The following is a 16747-nucleotide window of genomic DNA, read 5'->3' as shown; positions in this document are numbered from 1 at the left end:
CCCCATCCTCCAACTCTTATCTCTGCCTCTTTCTACGGGGCCACTTTATTCTTCTCCCTCTGAGAGCTGGCTTGCTTTGGTGTCCGATCCACATGGTAGAAGTCATGATTATTTCCAGGTCCCAAATGTATCTATGACAATCCAACCATCTAAAAATAAATAAATAAATACTAAGTTTGTTGGTTTAACTTCCAAATGTATGAGGAAAGAACTCTGAGTGGACATGATGGCAATATTTGGTCTAAGCAGCTGTGGCCAGGAATAAAGTATTCTTGCTGAAAGTGGCTGCCATAGATCTATACTATGAAAGCAGCAGGCAGGAGAGATCATTGTAAACTGAGTAGAGTCTGAAATAGGTCCACTACTTTCTTCAATTTAACTTATCAATTTTCTGAGAAGTCTCCTGACAATGAGAAAGGTGAATCCAGAATCAGAGACTTGAAGACCAAAATGACAATTTGCAGCTGCTACCATGGGGACTTGGCGGGGTGAGAATGTTGTAGAGTGAGGGCAGCTGTGTTCTTATGTCCAACATGGTAGCTGGCACCCAGTGAAAATGAGAGAACTGTTTGTTAAATGATATGTAAACTTCAAGGGAAAAGTAGTGTTCATCATACCTCCTAACTGGTGAGAAACAAGAGTAAGAATGAAGAAAAATGTGAGAAAGAAGTATTTCCCATGTTAACATTTTGGAGATGGCATTGCATTGATACTCTCTGCCAGAGTGACATGTAGCACCTGCCCTGCTCCAAGAGGGGCCTGGATAAGCATTTTTAGTGTCTGGTAGTTTGAAAGTGGCATCAGTTTGGAGGAGCCTTTTTATGGCTGTTAAGACAAATCCTGTACATAATACAGGAAACTCTGTGTATTACAGACTGTAGGTTTTCAATGGAAAATCCTGTCTCATATGGGAAGGCTGGAAAATAATAAACAATTCCATGAACTATAAGTAAAGACTATCTTCAATACAGAAACCTTCATGTTCTAAAAATTTACACCCATCGCATTATTTGCTATAGCAATCTAGATCATTGAGATGGAAATATTTTCAATATATAAACACACACTTGAGTGGATAATTTGTTGTTTTCTTACAGGTCCTTGAATTGTTTTACTTTTTATTTTTATTAATTACTGTGTCTATTTGTAAGATATACACTGTACTCACCTGGAAGTGATGTGCCTTGTTAAATAGATGTAGATAAGTAGTTCTGTGGAGTGTGGTGTTAGAAAGGGGAAGTAACAAACACATCCTTTACTTAGAAGGAAGGTAGGTGAGTTCTTTTGTTGTTATTTGTTCTTAGTCAAGTGACATTCCTACAAATGAGAGACTAAAGTCAGTGATCTCTAAAATATGCTTATACTGTATTATATTACAATTTTTTAACCAAAAAGTTGAGAACGTTTTCTCCTAAACTATTTAGGAGAAATAGACTTCTGGGAAGCAAATCTAAGAAGTAATCCTAAGTGTGAGAATGACTTGAGAGGAAAAAAAAATATATTATTGTGTCATTGTTTATAAACAATTATTTACAAACAAGAGAATTAAGAAAAGAACCAAAACATTCAACATCAAACCAAAGGTTACATGAATTCAATGTCTTTTCCAGAGAGAATATAAGGTGATATAAAATTGTAATTTTGAAAACTATGAAAAAACATGGATCTTACACAGTACCGTGCTCACTCCACACTCCCATACACTTACACATGAACTAAGGCTGAAAGAAACATATCAAAATGTTAATACTAATTGCATCAGGACTAACACACCTGTTTTCTTTCTTTATTCTATTTTCTATATTTCTGGTCTGGTAATGTCATTTAGCATAACTAAAAACAAAATATTAGATAAATAATGCCAGCAGAAGTTCAACTGGAAGGAAGAATAAAGAGCTAGTGCCCAATGTCAAGCACTTTATTTGCTTTTAAAGATAAAGGATTTAAGTGTGTGTGACAAAGAGAATAAGATAACATGCAATCACAGGTTAGAGCTGTGACATGTGGTCAGACTGAGGAGATGTTAAAGAGCTGTGATCAACGGGAGGACAGTTAACCCTAATTTAACTTTCATCTCATGTGCTTCCATAGAAGCACACCATCTAAAATAGGAAGATGATGGTGCCACTCTGCCTTGAAACAAACGACACTTGAAACATGAATCAACTGGAGTTTATTCAAAGAAGGCATAAAAGATGGTCTGGGAATCAGATAATAAATGGGAGGAACTGGGGATATTCAGCTGAAAAAGGAGAAAACTCAGGGATTTAAATTGCCCTAGAGGGAGAGGGCAAGATGGCTGACTAGATGCAGCCAAGTGGAACAGCTGCCACTGAGGCACCAAGATGACTGGCTCACTCCTAACAGATCTTCAGAGGGAAGGCACCGAGAGCAGATGGAGGGAACACAGGAGCTGGGCTCAAAGAGGAGGAAGCTGGGAACCTGAAGGAGGCTACCATGCACCAGGACTCATTCCTGGCCCCAAACAACTCCCAGGGAATGGGTGAGTTGAACCGGCCAAGAGCAACCTGCTCTCACCACCTGCCTCTGGATTCCCAGCAAGAGGAGACCGCTTGACCACTATGGCCACTCACTGATGCAGAGAGCTGCTTAGAGAACTCGTAGAGGCAGCACATAGCTGATGTGGAGCCCAGAGGGTTTGGTGCAAGAGCATCTGTAGCACAGCACTGGCAGGAAGGTCCATCTCCTTAGGCTCAACTTGGAGACATTAGCCATAGGAGACATTAGCCATAGGAGACATTAGCCCTAGGGACACTGATGGACCTGAACTCTGTAGGGCAGTCTTGCCCACCAGATGGGGTCAGTCCGACTTGAGCACCCTTTGGTCAACCGGCCTCTTCTAGGGGCCAGCCTTACCACACCTGCTTGCAGGGCAGCTTTGGGTCTCCTAGGGGCTACATCATAGCTCCTACATGGGAGGATTGTCCCTGATAGGCAGAAGGATCTAGCAGGGCAGCCCCCATGGTCAAACACCAGCGCGCCTGCTCCCTCCCACACTGCAGCATCCCTGGGGCCCACAGCACCCATACACATCACTTTTCCAGTATATATGTGCATAGACAGGTTTTAGCTTTCTCCCAACCAGTGTGCATATGCCCTGCCCTGACACAGCTGTTGTGGGAGTGCACTTTGTCCCCACTCCCCACTGGACCACAACTGCAGTCAGAGCTTTCGTGGGTGAGGAGCCAGCGAGCCGCAACCAGCCACAGCCACATTAGCACTCTGCCCTTGTGTCAACACTGCCATGGGAGTAAAACAAGGCCCAGAGAACAGCCAGTCCTCCCCATCCTGAGAGACCACCCCAGCCTGTGGCACAAAGAGAGTGCACCCAGACCTGTGCCTAACAGTGCTCCGCCCCTGTGCTGACACCACCACCAGTGTGACCACATATACAGTTGCCAGCAGGGGACTCCCAACCCCGCAAGCTGCCTCTGCCACCATGGTGAACCTACACGGAAGCAGGCACACCAGCACCTGCTAGTACCCTGCAGTGGCTGAGGAGCATGCACCTCACCACACTGCCACTGCTGCTTCTCACACATGCAAGTGAAGATGGATCCCACTGCAACCACACTATGAAATGCTTTGGCTGAACCACACATCAGAATAGTGACCACTGGTGAGGGAGCACTTTGGCCAAGAAGACAAAGCTGGGGCACAAAACAAGTTTCTCAGACCACACAGTCCAGCAATTAGGAGCTAAGCATTGGCCCCCTAAAATCTTCCAGAAATGAAGCCAGTCGTCTGAATCCACCCTTTACCACAATCAAACCCTTAAGGTCACCAAATAGGATAAAAGGAGAAAAAAAAAAAACTATCCCAAGGTCAGCAACTTAAAAGATCAAACTACTATCTATAAGCAACTTAAGGCAGGGGCACCCAAGATGGCCGAATAGGAACAACTCCAGCCTCCAGCTCCCCAGCGTGAGCAACACAGAAGACAGGTGGTTTCTGCATTTTCAACTGAGGTACTGGGTTCATCTCACTTGCGGTGTGTTGGACAGTCAGTGCTGGTCAGTGGGTGCAGCCCAACCAGTGAGAGCTGAAGCAGGGCGAGGCATCACCTCACCTGGGAAGTGCAAGGGGGAAGAGAATTCCTTTTCCTAGCCAAGGGAAACCGAGACACATGGAAAATCGGGTAACTCCCACCCTAATACTGCGTTTTACCAAAGGTCTTAGCAAATGGCACACAAGGAGATTATATCCCATGCCTGCCCAGAGGGTCCCACACCCACAGAGCCTCCCTCATTGCTAGCACAGCAGTCTGAGATCTAACTGCAAGGAGGCAGCCAGGCTGGGGGAGGGGTGTCCACCATTGCTGAGGCTTAGTAGGTAAACAAAGCCTCAGGGAAGCTCGAACTAGGTGGAGCCCACCACAGCTCAAGCAGGCCTGCCTGCCTCTGTACACTCCACCTCTGGGGACAGGACATAGCTAACCAAAAAGCAACAGAAACCTCTGCAGATGTAAATGTCCCTGTCTGACAGCTTTAGAGAGAGCAGTGGTTCCCCCAGCATGGAGGTTGAGATCTGAGAACAGACAGACTGCCTGCTCAAGTGGGTCCCTGACCCCAGAGTAGCCTAACTGGTAGACATGCCCCACTAGGTGCAGACAGACACCTCACACCTCCCACCTCACACAGTGGGGTACACCTCTGAGATGAAGCTTCCAGAGGAGGAATCAGACAGCAACACTTGCTGTTCAGCAATATTCTGTCTTCAGCAGCCTCCGCTGCTGATACCTCAAGCAAACTCTAACAGACCTGCAGCAGAGGGTCCTGACTGTTAGAAGGAGAGCTAGCAAATAGAAAGGACACCCACACCAAAACCCCATCAGTACGTCACCATCATCAAAGACCAAAGGCAGATAAAACCACAAAGATGGGGAAAAAGTAGTGCAGAAAATCTGGAAATTCAAAAAATCAGAGCACATCTCCTCCTCCAAAGGAGGAGGAATGAAGCCCATCACCAGCAACAGAACAAAGCTGGACAGAGAACGACTTTAACGAGTTGAGAGAAAAATATTTCAGTGGATCAAACGTCTCAGAGCTAAAGGAGGAACTACGTACCCAGCGCAAAGAAGCTAAAAACCTTGAAAAAAGAATGGAAGAATGGATAACTAGAATAACCAATGCAGAGATGTCCATAAACGAACTGATAGAGATGAAAACCATGACACAAGAACTACGTGACAAATGCACAAGCTTCAGTAACCGACTCGATCAACTGGAAGAAAGAGTATCAGTGATTGAAGATGAAATGAATGAAATGAAGCGAGAAGAGAAGTTTAGAGAAAAAAGAGTAAAAAGAAATGAACAAAGCCTCCAAGAAACATGGGATTATGTGAATAGACCAAATCTACATCTGATTGGTGTGCCTGAAAGTGACGGGGAAAATGGAACCAAGTTGGAAAACACTCTTCAGGATATTATCAAGGAGAATTTCCCCAACCAATTAAGGCAGGCCAACATTCAAATTCAGGAAATACAGAGAACACCACAAAGATACTCCTCGAGAACAACAACTCCAAGACACATAATTGTCAGATTCACCAAAGTTGAAATGAAGGAAAAAATGTAAAGGGCAGCCAGAGAGAAAGGTCGGGTTACCCACAAAGGGAAGCCAATTGGACTAACAGCAGATCTCTTGTCAGAAACTCTCCCAGCCAGAAGAGTGGGGGCCAATATTCAACATTCTTAAAGAAAAGAATTTTCAACCAAGAATTTCATACCTAGCCAAACTAAGTTTCATAAGTGAAGGAGAAATAAAATCCTTTACAGACAAGCAAATGCTGAGAGATTTTGTCACCACCAGGCCTACCCTATTAGAGATCCTGAAGAAAGCACTAAACATGGAAAGGAACAACCGGTACCAGCCATTGCAAAAACATGCCAAAATATAAAGACCATTGATGCTAGGAAGAAACTGCATCAACTAACGAGCAAAATAACCAGCTAATATCATAATGACAGGATCAAGTTCACATGTAACAGTATTAACCTTAAATGTAAATGGACTAAATGGTTCAATTAAAAGAGACAGACTGGCGGATTGGATAAAGAGTCAAGACCCATCAGTTTGCTGTATTCAGGAGACCCAATTCACATGCAGAGAAACACATAGGCTCAAAATAAAGGGATGGAGGAAGATCTACCAAGCAAATGGAAAACAAAAAAAGGCAGGGGTTGCAATCCTAGTCTCTGATAAAATAGACTTTACACCAACAAAGATCAAAAGAGACAAAGAAGGCCATTACATAATGGTAAAGGGATCAATTCAACAAGAAGAGCTAACTGTCCTAAATATATAGGCACTCAATACAGGAGCACCCAGATTCATAAAGCAAGTCCTTAGAGACTTACACAGAGACTTACACTCCTATACAATAATAATGGGAGACTTTAACACCCCACTGTCAACATTAGACACATTAACAAGACAGAAAGTTAACAAGGATATCCAGGAATTGAACTCTGCACCAAGTGGACCTAATAGTCATCTACAGAGCTCTCCACCCCAAATCAACAGAATATACATTCTTCTCAGCACCACATTGCACTTATTCCAAAATTGACTACATAGTTGGAAGTAAAGCACTCCTCAGCAAATGTAAAAGAACAGAAATTATAACAAACTGTCTCTCAGACCACAGTGCAAATCAAACTAGAACTCAGGATTAAGAAACTCAATCAAAACTGCTCAACTACATGGAAACTGAACAATCTGTTCCTAAATGACTACTGGGTACATAACAAAATGAAGGCAGAAATAAAGATGTTCCTTGAAACCAGTGAGAACAAAGACACAACATACCAGAATCTCTGGGACACATTTAAAGCAGTGTGTAGAGGGAAATTTATAGCACTAAATGTCCACAAGAGAAATCACAAAAGATCTAAAATTGACACCCTAACATCACAATTAAAAGAACTAGAGAAGCAAGAGCAAACACATTCAAAAGCTAGCAGAAGGCAAGAAATAACTAAGATGAGAGCAGAACTGAAGGAGATAGAGACACAAAAAAACCCTTCAAAACATCAATGAATCCAGGAGCTGGTTTTTTGAAAAGATCAACAAAATTGATAGACCGCTAGCAAGACTAATAAAGAGAGAAGAATGAAATAGACGAAATAAAAAATGATAAAGGGGATATCACCACCGACACCACAGAAATGCAAACTACCATCAGAGAATACTATAGACACCTCTACGCAAATAAACTAGAAAACCTAGAAGAAATGGATAATTTCCTGGACACTTACAATCTCCCAAGACTAAACCAGGAAGAAGTTGAATCCTTGAATAGACCAATAGCAGGCTCTGAAATTGAGGCAATAATTAATAGCCTACCGACCAAAAATAGTCCAGGACCAGATGGATTCACAGCTGAATTCTACAAGGTACAATTGGTACAAGGAGGAGCTGGTACCATTCCTTCTGAAACTATTCCAATGAATAGAAAAAGAGGGAATCCTCCCTAACTCATTTTATGAGGCCAACATCATCCTGATACCAAAGGCTGGCAGAGACACAACAAAAAGAGAGTTTTAGACCAATATCCCTGATGAACATCAATGCAAAAATCCTCAATAAAATACTGGCAAACTGAATCCAGCAGCACATCAAAAAACTTATCCACCACGATCAAGTGGGCTTCATCCCTGGGATGCAAGGCTGGTTCAACATATGCAAATCAGTAAACATAATCCAGCATATAAACAGAAGCAAGGACAAAAACCACATGATTATCTCAATAGATATAGAAAAGGCCTTTGAAAGAATTCAACAGCCCTTCATGCTAAAAACTCTCAATAAACTAGGTATTGATGGAACATATCTCAAAATAATAAGAGCTATTTATGACAAACCCACAGCCAATATCATACTGAATGGGCAAAAACTTGAAGCATTCCCTTTGAAAACTGGCACAAGACAGGGATGTTTTCTGTCACCACTCCTATTCAACATAGTGTTGGAAGTTCTGGCTAGGGCAATCAGGCAAGAGAAAGAAATAAAGGGTATTGAGTTAGGAAAAGAAGAAGTCAAATTGTCCTGTTTGCAGATGACATGATTGTATATTCAGAAAACCTCATCATATCAGCCCAAAATCTCCTTAAGCTGATAAGCAACTTCAGCAAAGTCTCAGGATACAAAATCAATGTGCAAAAATCACAAGCATTCTTATACACCAGTAACAGACAGAAAGCTAAATCATGGATGAGCTCCCATTCACAATTGCTTCAAAGAGAATAAAATACCTAGGAATCCAACTTACAAGAGATGTAAAGGACCTCTTCAAGGAGAACTACAAACCACTGCTCAGTGAAATAAAAGAGGACACAAAACAAATGGAAGAACATACCATGTTCATGGATAGGAAGAATCAATATCGTGAAAATGGCCATACTGCCCAAGGTAATTTATAGATTCAATGCCATCCCCATCAAGCTACCAATGACTTTCTTCACAGAATTGGAAAAAAACTGCTTTAAAGTTCATATGGAACCAAGAAAGAGCCCGCATTGCCAAGACAGTCCTAAGCCAAAAGAACAAAGCTGGAAGCATCATGCTACCTGACTTCAAACTATACTACAAGGCTACAGTAGCGAAAACAGCATGGTACTGGTACCAAAACAGAGATATAGACCAATGGAATAGAACAGAGCCCTCAGAAATAATAACACACATCTTCAGCCATCTGATCTTTGACAAACCTGACAAAAACAAGAAATGGGGAAAGGATTCCCTATTTAATGAATGGTGCTGGGAAAATCAGCTAGCCATAAGTGGAAAGCTGAAACTGGATCCTTCCCTTACTCCTTATATGAAAATTAATTCAAGATGGATTAGAGACTTAAATGTTAGACCTAACACCATAAAAACCCTAGAAGAAAACCTAGGTAATACCATTCAGGACATAGGTATGGGCAAGGACTTCATGTCTAAATCACCAAAAGCAACAGCAACAAAAGCCAAAATTGATGCATGGGATCTAATTAAACTAAAGAGCTTCTGCACAGCAAAAGAAACTACCATCAGAGTGAACAGGCAACCTACAGAATGGGAGAACACTTTTGCAATCTACTCATCTGACAAAGGGCTAATATCCAGAACTTACAAAGAACTCAAACGAATTTACAAGAAAAAAACAAACAACCCCATCAAAAAGTGGGCAAAGCATATGAACAAGCATTTCTCAAAAGAAGACATTCATACAGCCAACAGACACATGAAAAAATGCTCATCATCACTTGTCATCAGAGAAATGCAAATCAAAACCACAATGAGATACCATCTCACACCAGTTAGAATGGCAATCATTAAAAATTCAGGAAACAACAGGTGCTGGAGAGGATGTGGAGAAATAGGAACACTTTTACACTGTTGGTGGGACTGTAAACTAGTTCATCCATGGTGGAAAACAGTGTGGTGATTCCTCAAGGATCAAGAACTAAAATACCATTTGACCCAGCCATCCCATTACTGGGGATATACCCAAAGGATTATAAGTCATGCTGCTATAAAGACACATGCACACATATGTTTATTGCGGCACTATTCACAATAGCAAAGACTTGGAATCAACCCAAATGTCCACCAGTGACAGACTGGATTAAGAAAATGTGGCACACATACACCATGGAATACTATGCAGCCATAATAAAGGATGAGTTTGCGTCCTTTGTAGGGACATGGATGCAGCTGGAAACCATCATTCTCAGCAAACTATGGCAAGAACAGAAAGCCAAACACCACTTGTTCTCACTCAGAGGTGGGAATTGAACAATGAGATGACTTGGATACAGGAAGGGGAACATCACACACTGGGGCCTATTGTGGGGAGGAGGGATGGTGAGGGATAGCATTAGGAGATATACCTAATGTAAATGACGAGTTGATGGGTGCAGCACACCAACATGGCACAGGTATACATATGTAACAAACCTGCACGTTGTGCACATGTACCCTAGAACTTAAAGTATAATAAAAATAAATAAAAGATTTTGGAGTCTTTTACATCTTATTCTTTTCTTTCTAGCATATAGATTTAATTTTAACAGAAGGGAGATCTTTCTGTATTCAGTCTTCCAGTAATTAAATGACTCTCTCAAGAGTTAAAAAACTTCTCTCCAGTGAAAAACTGAATAACCATCTGTAATGGATATTGTATAGTGGTGCTGTCTTTAGGTGAGAAGATGATCTAGACCAATAGTTGGTAAACCTTTTCTGTAAAGGATAAGATAGTAAATATTTTAGGCTCTGCAAGTCATATAGTCTCTGTTCCAACTACTCATCTCTGCTATTGTAGCCTAAAAGCAATCAGATACAATATATAAACAAATGGACATGGCTGTGTTCTAATAAAACTTTATTTATTAAAACAGGAAGTGGACCAGATTTAGCCCATGGGCTATAGTTTGCCAACCTCTTAAAACAACCAAAGAGCTTAACTAATTGATTTAGGCTATTTGGATAGCCTATTGGGATTTTTGAGAGCTTCCAAGGCCTTACTTATCATTTAAGAAAGAGCCAAAAGCCTCATTCAGAACTATGCAAGAAGAGTTCTGATAGATTCTTTTTAAAAACATTTTTTGTTTTTCTTTTTTTAAAAAAATATTTTTAACTATTATGAATGAATACATAATAATTGTTCATATTTACAGGGCCTGTGATATTTTGACATAAACATGCAATTTGTAATGATAAAATCAGGGTAATTGGGATATCCGCCTCCTCAAGCATTTATCATTTCTTTGTTAGGAGCATTCCAATTCCACTTCTTACATTATTTTGAAATACACAATAGATTGTTAACTATAGCTGCCCTGTAGTCCTGCTGAACAATAGACCTTGTTCCTTCAATCTAACTGAATTTTTGTATCAGTTAATCATCTCCTTTTTATCCCACCTACCACTACCCTTCTCAGCCAATAGTGACCATCATTCTACTCTCTATCTCCATGAGTTCAACTTTTTTTTAGCACCCACATATTAGTAATAACGTGCTATGTTTGTCTTTCTGTGCCTGGCTTATGTCACTTAGCATAATTTCTTCCAGTTCCATTCATGTTACTGTAAACGACAGGATTTCATTTTTGTGGCTGAATAGTATTATATTGTGTGTACCACATTTTTTTAAATCTGTTCATCTGCTGGACCATTAGATTGCTTCCAAATTTTGGCTGTTATGAATAGTGCCACAATAAACACGGGAGTGCGGTTTTATCTTTGATATACTGATTTCCTTTCTTTTGGTATATACCTAGCAGTGGGATTCCTGGGTTATACCATATCCTAGGTATATGGTATATACCTAGCAGTGGGATTCCTGGGTTATAAAACTAAAAATAGCTTTATTTTTAGTTTTTTGAGGAACTTCCGTACTGTTCTCCATAGTGACTGTACTAATTTACATTCCTACCTACAGTAGGAATGAAAACCTACTGTTTCTCCAAATCCTCTCTAGCATTTATTACTGCCTGTCATTTGGATAAAGGCCATTTTAACTGGGGTGAAATGATACCTCACTGTAGCTTTGATTTGCATTTCTCTGATGATCAATAATGTTCAGAACCTTTTCATATACCTGTTGGCCATTTGAATGTCTTCTTTTAAGAAATGTCTCTTTAGATCTTTTGCCCATTTTTAATCAGATTATTAGATGTTTTCCTATTGAGTTGTTTGTGAGCTTTTTATATATTCTGATTATAATCTTTTGTCAGATGGTTATTTTGCAAGTATTTTCTCCCATTCTGTGGGTTGTCTCTTCACTTTGTTGATTGTTTCCTTTGCTATGCAGAAGCTTTTTAGCTTGAGATGATCCCATTAGTCAATTTGTGCTTTGGTTGACTATGCTTTTTGGGTACTACTGAAAAAAATTTTGCCTAGTCCAATGTCCTGGAGAGTTTCCCCAATGTTTTCTTTCTCTAGTTTCATAGTTTAAGGTCTTAGATTTAAGTCTGTCATCCATTTTGTTTTGGTTTTTGTATGTGGCCAGAGATAGGGGTCTAGTTACTTTCTTCTGCGTATGGATATCTAGTTTTCCCAGCACCTATTATTTAAGGACTGTCCTTTTCACAGTATATATTCTTGGCACCTTTGTTAAAAGTGAGTTCATTGTACATGTATGTATTTGTTTCTGTGTTCTCTATTCTGTCCCATTGGTCTGCATGTCTGTTTTATGCCAGTACTATGCTGTTTGGGTTATTATAGATTTGTAGTATAATTTGAAGTCAGGTAATGTGATTACTCCAGTTTTGTTCTTTTTGCTTTGGATAGTTTTGGCTATTCTGAGTCTTTTGTGGTTCCATGGAAATTTGTGGATTGTTTTTTCTACTCCAGTGAAGAGTGTCATTGGTGTTTTGATAGAAATTGCACTGACTCTGCAGATTGCTTTAGGTAGAATGGATATTTTTAATATTATTCATTATTCCAATTTATGAACATGGAATATCTTTCCTTTTTTGTGTCCTCTTCATTTCTTACATCAGTGTTTTATAGTTTTCATTGTAGCGATACCTCAATAATTTGGTTAAGTTTATTCCTAGGTATTTAATTTGCAAATCAAGTTTCTGTCTTGATTTCTTTTTCAGATTGTTCACTGTTGGTATGTAGAAATGATACTAAGTTTTGTGTGTTGATTTTGTGTCTGGCAATTTTACTGAATTTATTTATCAGTTCTAATAGTTTTTTGTGGAGTCTTTTGATTTTTTCAAGTATCAGATCATATCAGCTACAAACAAAGATAATTTGACTTCTTCCTTGCCAATTTCAATGCCCTTTATTTATTTATTTTGTCTGATTTCTCTAGCTAGGATTTCCAGTACTGTAGTACTAAAAATACGGTTTTTGTCTTTAGTAACAGTGAGCATCATTGTCATGTTCCAGATCTTAAAGGAAAGGCCTTCAGTTTTTTCCCATTTAGTATGATACTAGCTGTAGGTCTGTCATATATGGCTCTTATTGTGTTTAGATATGTTCTTTCTACACTTATTTTATTTTTAGGATTTTTATCATGAAGGGATGTTGAATTTTATCAAATCCCTTTTCAGCATCAATTGAAGTGTTCGTATGGTTTTTGTTCTTCATTCTGTTGATATGACATATCACACTGATTGATCCATCACACTGATTGATTTGCTTATGTTGAACCCTACTTGCATCCCTACATCCCTGGGATAAATCCCACTTGATCATAATGAATGATTTTTATTAGGTCAGTGCAAAAGTAATTGCAGTTTTGCCATTAAAATGGCAATGACTTTTACACTGACCTAATAAATATGTTGTTGAATTCCATTTGCTAATATTTTGTTGAGGATTTTTGTATCACTGTTCATCAGTGATACTGGCCTGCAGTTTTGTTTGTTTTTTGATGTGTCTTTGTCTGGTTTTGTTACCAGGGTAATGAAATCAGAGAATGAGTCTGGAAGTATTCCTTCCTCCTTTGTGTGGTATCAATTGTAATGTCTCTTTTCATCTCTGATCTTATTTATTGGTTTTCCCTCTGGTTTTCTTAGTCTGGCTAAAGGTTTGTTCATTTCCATATGTTTTCAAAAAAGCAACTTTTTATTTTGTTGATCTTTTGTACTTTTTATTTCAATTTCATTTATTTCTGTACAGTATTATTTCTTTTCTTCTACTAATTTTTGGTTGGTTTGCTCTTGATTCTCTACTTCCTTAAGATGTGTTATTAGCTTGTTTATTTGAAGTTTTTCTACTTCTTTGATGTAGGTGCGTATAGCTATAAACTTTCCTTTCAATACTGCTTTCACTGTATCCCATAGTTTTTGGTATGTTGTGTTTTCATTATCATTTGCTTCAAGAAATTTTTAAATTTCCTTCTTAATATTTTCAATAACTAACTATCATTCAGGAGCATACTGTTTAATTTCCATGTGTTTGTATAGTTATAGAACTAGAAATCAGTAACAAGAGGAAATCTGCAGTCATCAGATGAAATGTTCTGTAAATATATCTACTAGGTCCTTTTAGTCTATAGTGCAGATTAAGTCTGATGTTTGTTTGTTGATTTTGTCTGGATGATCTGTCCAGCTCTAAAAGTGGGGCATTGATATCTCTAGCTGTTATTGTATTGAGATCTCTCTCTCTCTCTCTCTCTTTGGCTCTAATAATATTTGCCTTATGTATCTTGGTTCACCAGTGTTGGGTACATATGTATTTATAGTTGTTACATCTTCTTGCTGATTTGACACTTTTGACCTTCTCTGTCTCTTTTTGTAGTTTTTGTCTTGAAATCTATTTTGTCTTCTATAAGTAGAGCTTCTGGCCGGGAGTGGTGGCTCACACCTGTAATCACAACACTTTGGGAGGCCGAGCCAGGCAGATCACAAGGTCAGGAGTTTGAGACCAGCCTGGCCAACATGGTGAAACCTCTTCTCTACTAAAAATACAAAAATTACATGGGCATGGAGGCATGCGCCTGTAATCCCAGCTACTCAGGAGGCTGAGGCAGGAGAATAGTTGGAACCCGGGAGGCAGAGGTTGCAGTGAACCAAGATTGCACCACTACACTACAGCCTGGGCAGCAGAGCAAGACTCCATTTCAAAAAGAAAAAAAAGAAGTATAGCTTCTGCAGTTCTTTCCTTTTTTCTATTTGCATGGAATATTTTTTTCTTTTTCCATCCCTTTGTTTGCAGTCTCTGTCTTTATAGGTGAAGTATGTTTCCAATAGGCAACGGATCTTTGGGTTTGTTTTCTTATCCATTCACCACTCTGTGACTTTTGTTGTTTTTGGACTCTGTGCCTTTTGATTGGAGAGTTTAGTCCATTTATATTCAGTGTTATTATTGATAAGTTAGGACTTTCTCCTGCCATTTTGTTATTTGTTTTTGGTCGTTTTGTGGTCTTCTCTTTCTTCTTTCTTTTATTCCTGTCTTCCACTTAGTGAAGGTGATTTTCTCTGGTGAAATGATTTAGTTTCCTGTTTTTTAAATTTTGTATATCTATTGTATGCTTTTTGATTTGAGGTTACCATGAGGCTTGTAAATACTATCTTAAAACCCATTATTTTAAACTCTGACAACTTAACACTGATCGCATAAACAAACCAATAAACAAAGAAAGCAAAGAGAAAACTAAAAACTTTGTCTTCCTGATTTTTAGCTTTTTGTTGTTTCTATTTATATTTTATTGTACTGTGCATATCTTGAAAAGTCATAGTTATTATTTTTGATTGGTTTATCTTTTAGCCTTTCTCCTCAAGATATGAGTAATTTACATGCCATAATTATAGTGTTATAATATTGGATTAGGCTGTTTTCATGCTGCTGATAAAGACTTACCCAAGACTGGGAAGGAAAAGAGGTTTAACTGGACTTAACAGTTTCACATGGCTGGGGAGGCCTCAGAATCATGGCAGGAAGTGAAAGGCACTTCTTTTTTTTTTTTTTTTTTTTTGAGATGGAGCTTTGCTCTTGTTGCCCAGGCTGGAGTGCAGTGGCACAATCTCGGCTCACCACAACCTCCACCACCCGGGTTCAAGTGATTCTCCTGCCTCAGCCTCCCTAGTAGCTGAGATTACAGGCATGTGCCACCGCACCCAGCTAATTTTGTATTATTTTGTTTTTAGTAGAGACAGAGAAAGGCACTTCTTACATGGCAGCAGCAAGAGAAAATGAGTGAGATGCAAAAGCAGAAACCCTTGATAAACCCATCAGATCTCATGAGACTTATTCACTATCACGAGAGTGGTATCAGGGAAACCTCTCCCGTGATTCAAATGATTTCCCACTGAGTCCCTCCCACAACATGTGGGAATTATGGGAGTACAATTCAAGATGATATTTGGGTGGGGACACAGAGCCAAACCATATCAAATAGTCTCTGTTTTTCTGTGTACTTACTATTGCCAGTGATTTTTGCACTTTCAGATGATTTCTTGTTATTCATCAACATTCTTTTCTTTCAAATTGAAGAACTCCCTTTAGTATTTCTTGTAGGGCAGGTCTGGTATTAATGAAATTCCTCAGCTTTTGTTTGTCTGGGAAAGTCTTTGTATCTCCTTCATGTTTAAATGATATCTATTCTGCATATACTTTTCTGGAATAAAAGGTTTTATTTTCCTTCAGCACTTTAAATATGCCATGTCAGTCTCTCCTGGTCTGTAAGGTGTCCACTGAAAAGTCTGCTGCTAACATATTGGAGCTCCATTGTATGTTACTTGTTTCTTTTTTCTTGTGTCTTTTAGAATTCTTTCTTGATCATTGACCTTTGGAAATTTGATTGTTAAATACCTTGAGATAGTCTTCTTTGGGTTAAATCCACTTGATATTCTATAACCTTCTTGTACTTGTATACTGATACCTTTCTCTAGGTGTGGGAAGTTCTCTGTTATTATTCCTTTCAGTAAACTGTCTACCCCTGTCTGTTTTTCTACTTCCTGTTTAAGACCAATAACTCTTAGATTTGCCTTTTTAGGCTGTTTTCTGATAGAGGCCTAGTTTTACTCTTCTGTGTATAGATATTCAGTTTTCCTAGCACCATTTATTGAAGAGACTGTCCTTTCTTCAATGCACATTCTTTACACCTTTGTCAAAAATATTTGACTTTAAGTAAGTAGATTTATTTCTGGGTTCTTCTTCTGTTTCATTGTTATATATGTATTAGTTTTTATGCTAATACCATGCTGGTTTGATTACATACCTTGGAATATATTTTGAAGTCAGGTAGTGTGATGTCTCTAGCATTCTTTTTGCTCAGCATTTC

The sequence above is a fragment of the Piliocolobus tephrosceles genome, chromosome 13 (assembly GCF_002776525.5).
Source record: "Piliocolobus tephrosceles isolate RC106 chromosome 13, ASM277652v3, whole genome shotgun sequence".
In the NCBI taxonomy this organism is placed as follows: Eukaryota; Metazoa; Chordata; class Mammalia; order Primates; family Cercopithecidae; genus Piliocolobus; species Piliocolobus tephrosceles.
The sequence above is the reverse complement of the archived record's forward strand: the minus strand, read 5'-3'. Positions refer to the sequence as shown.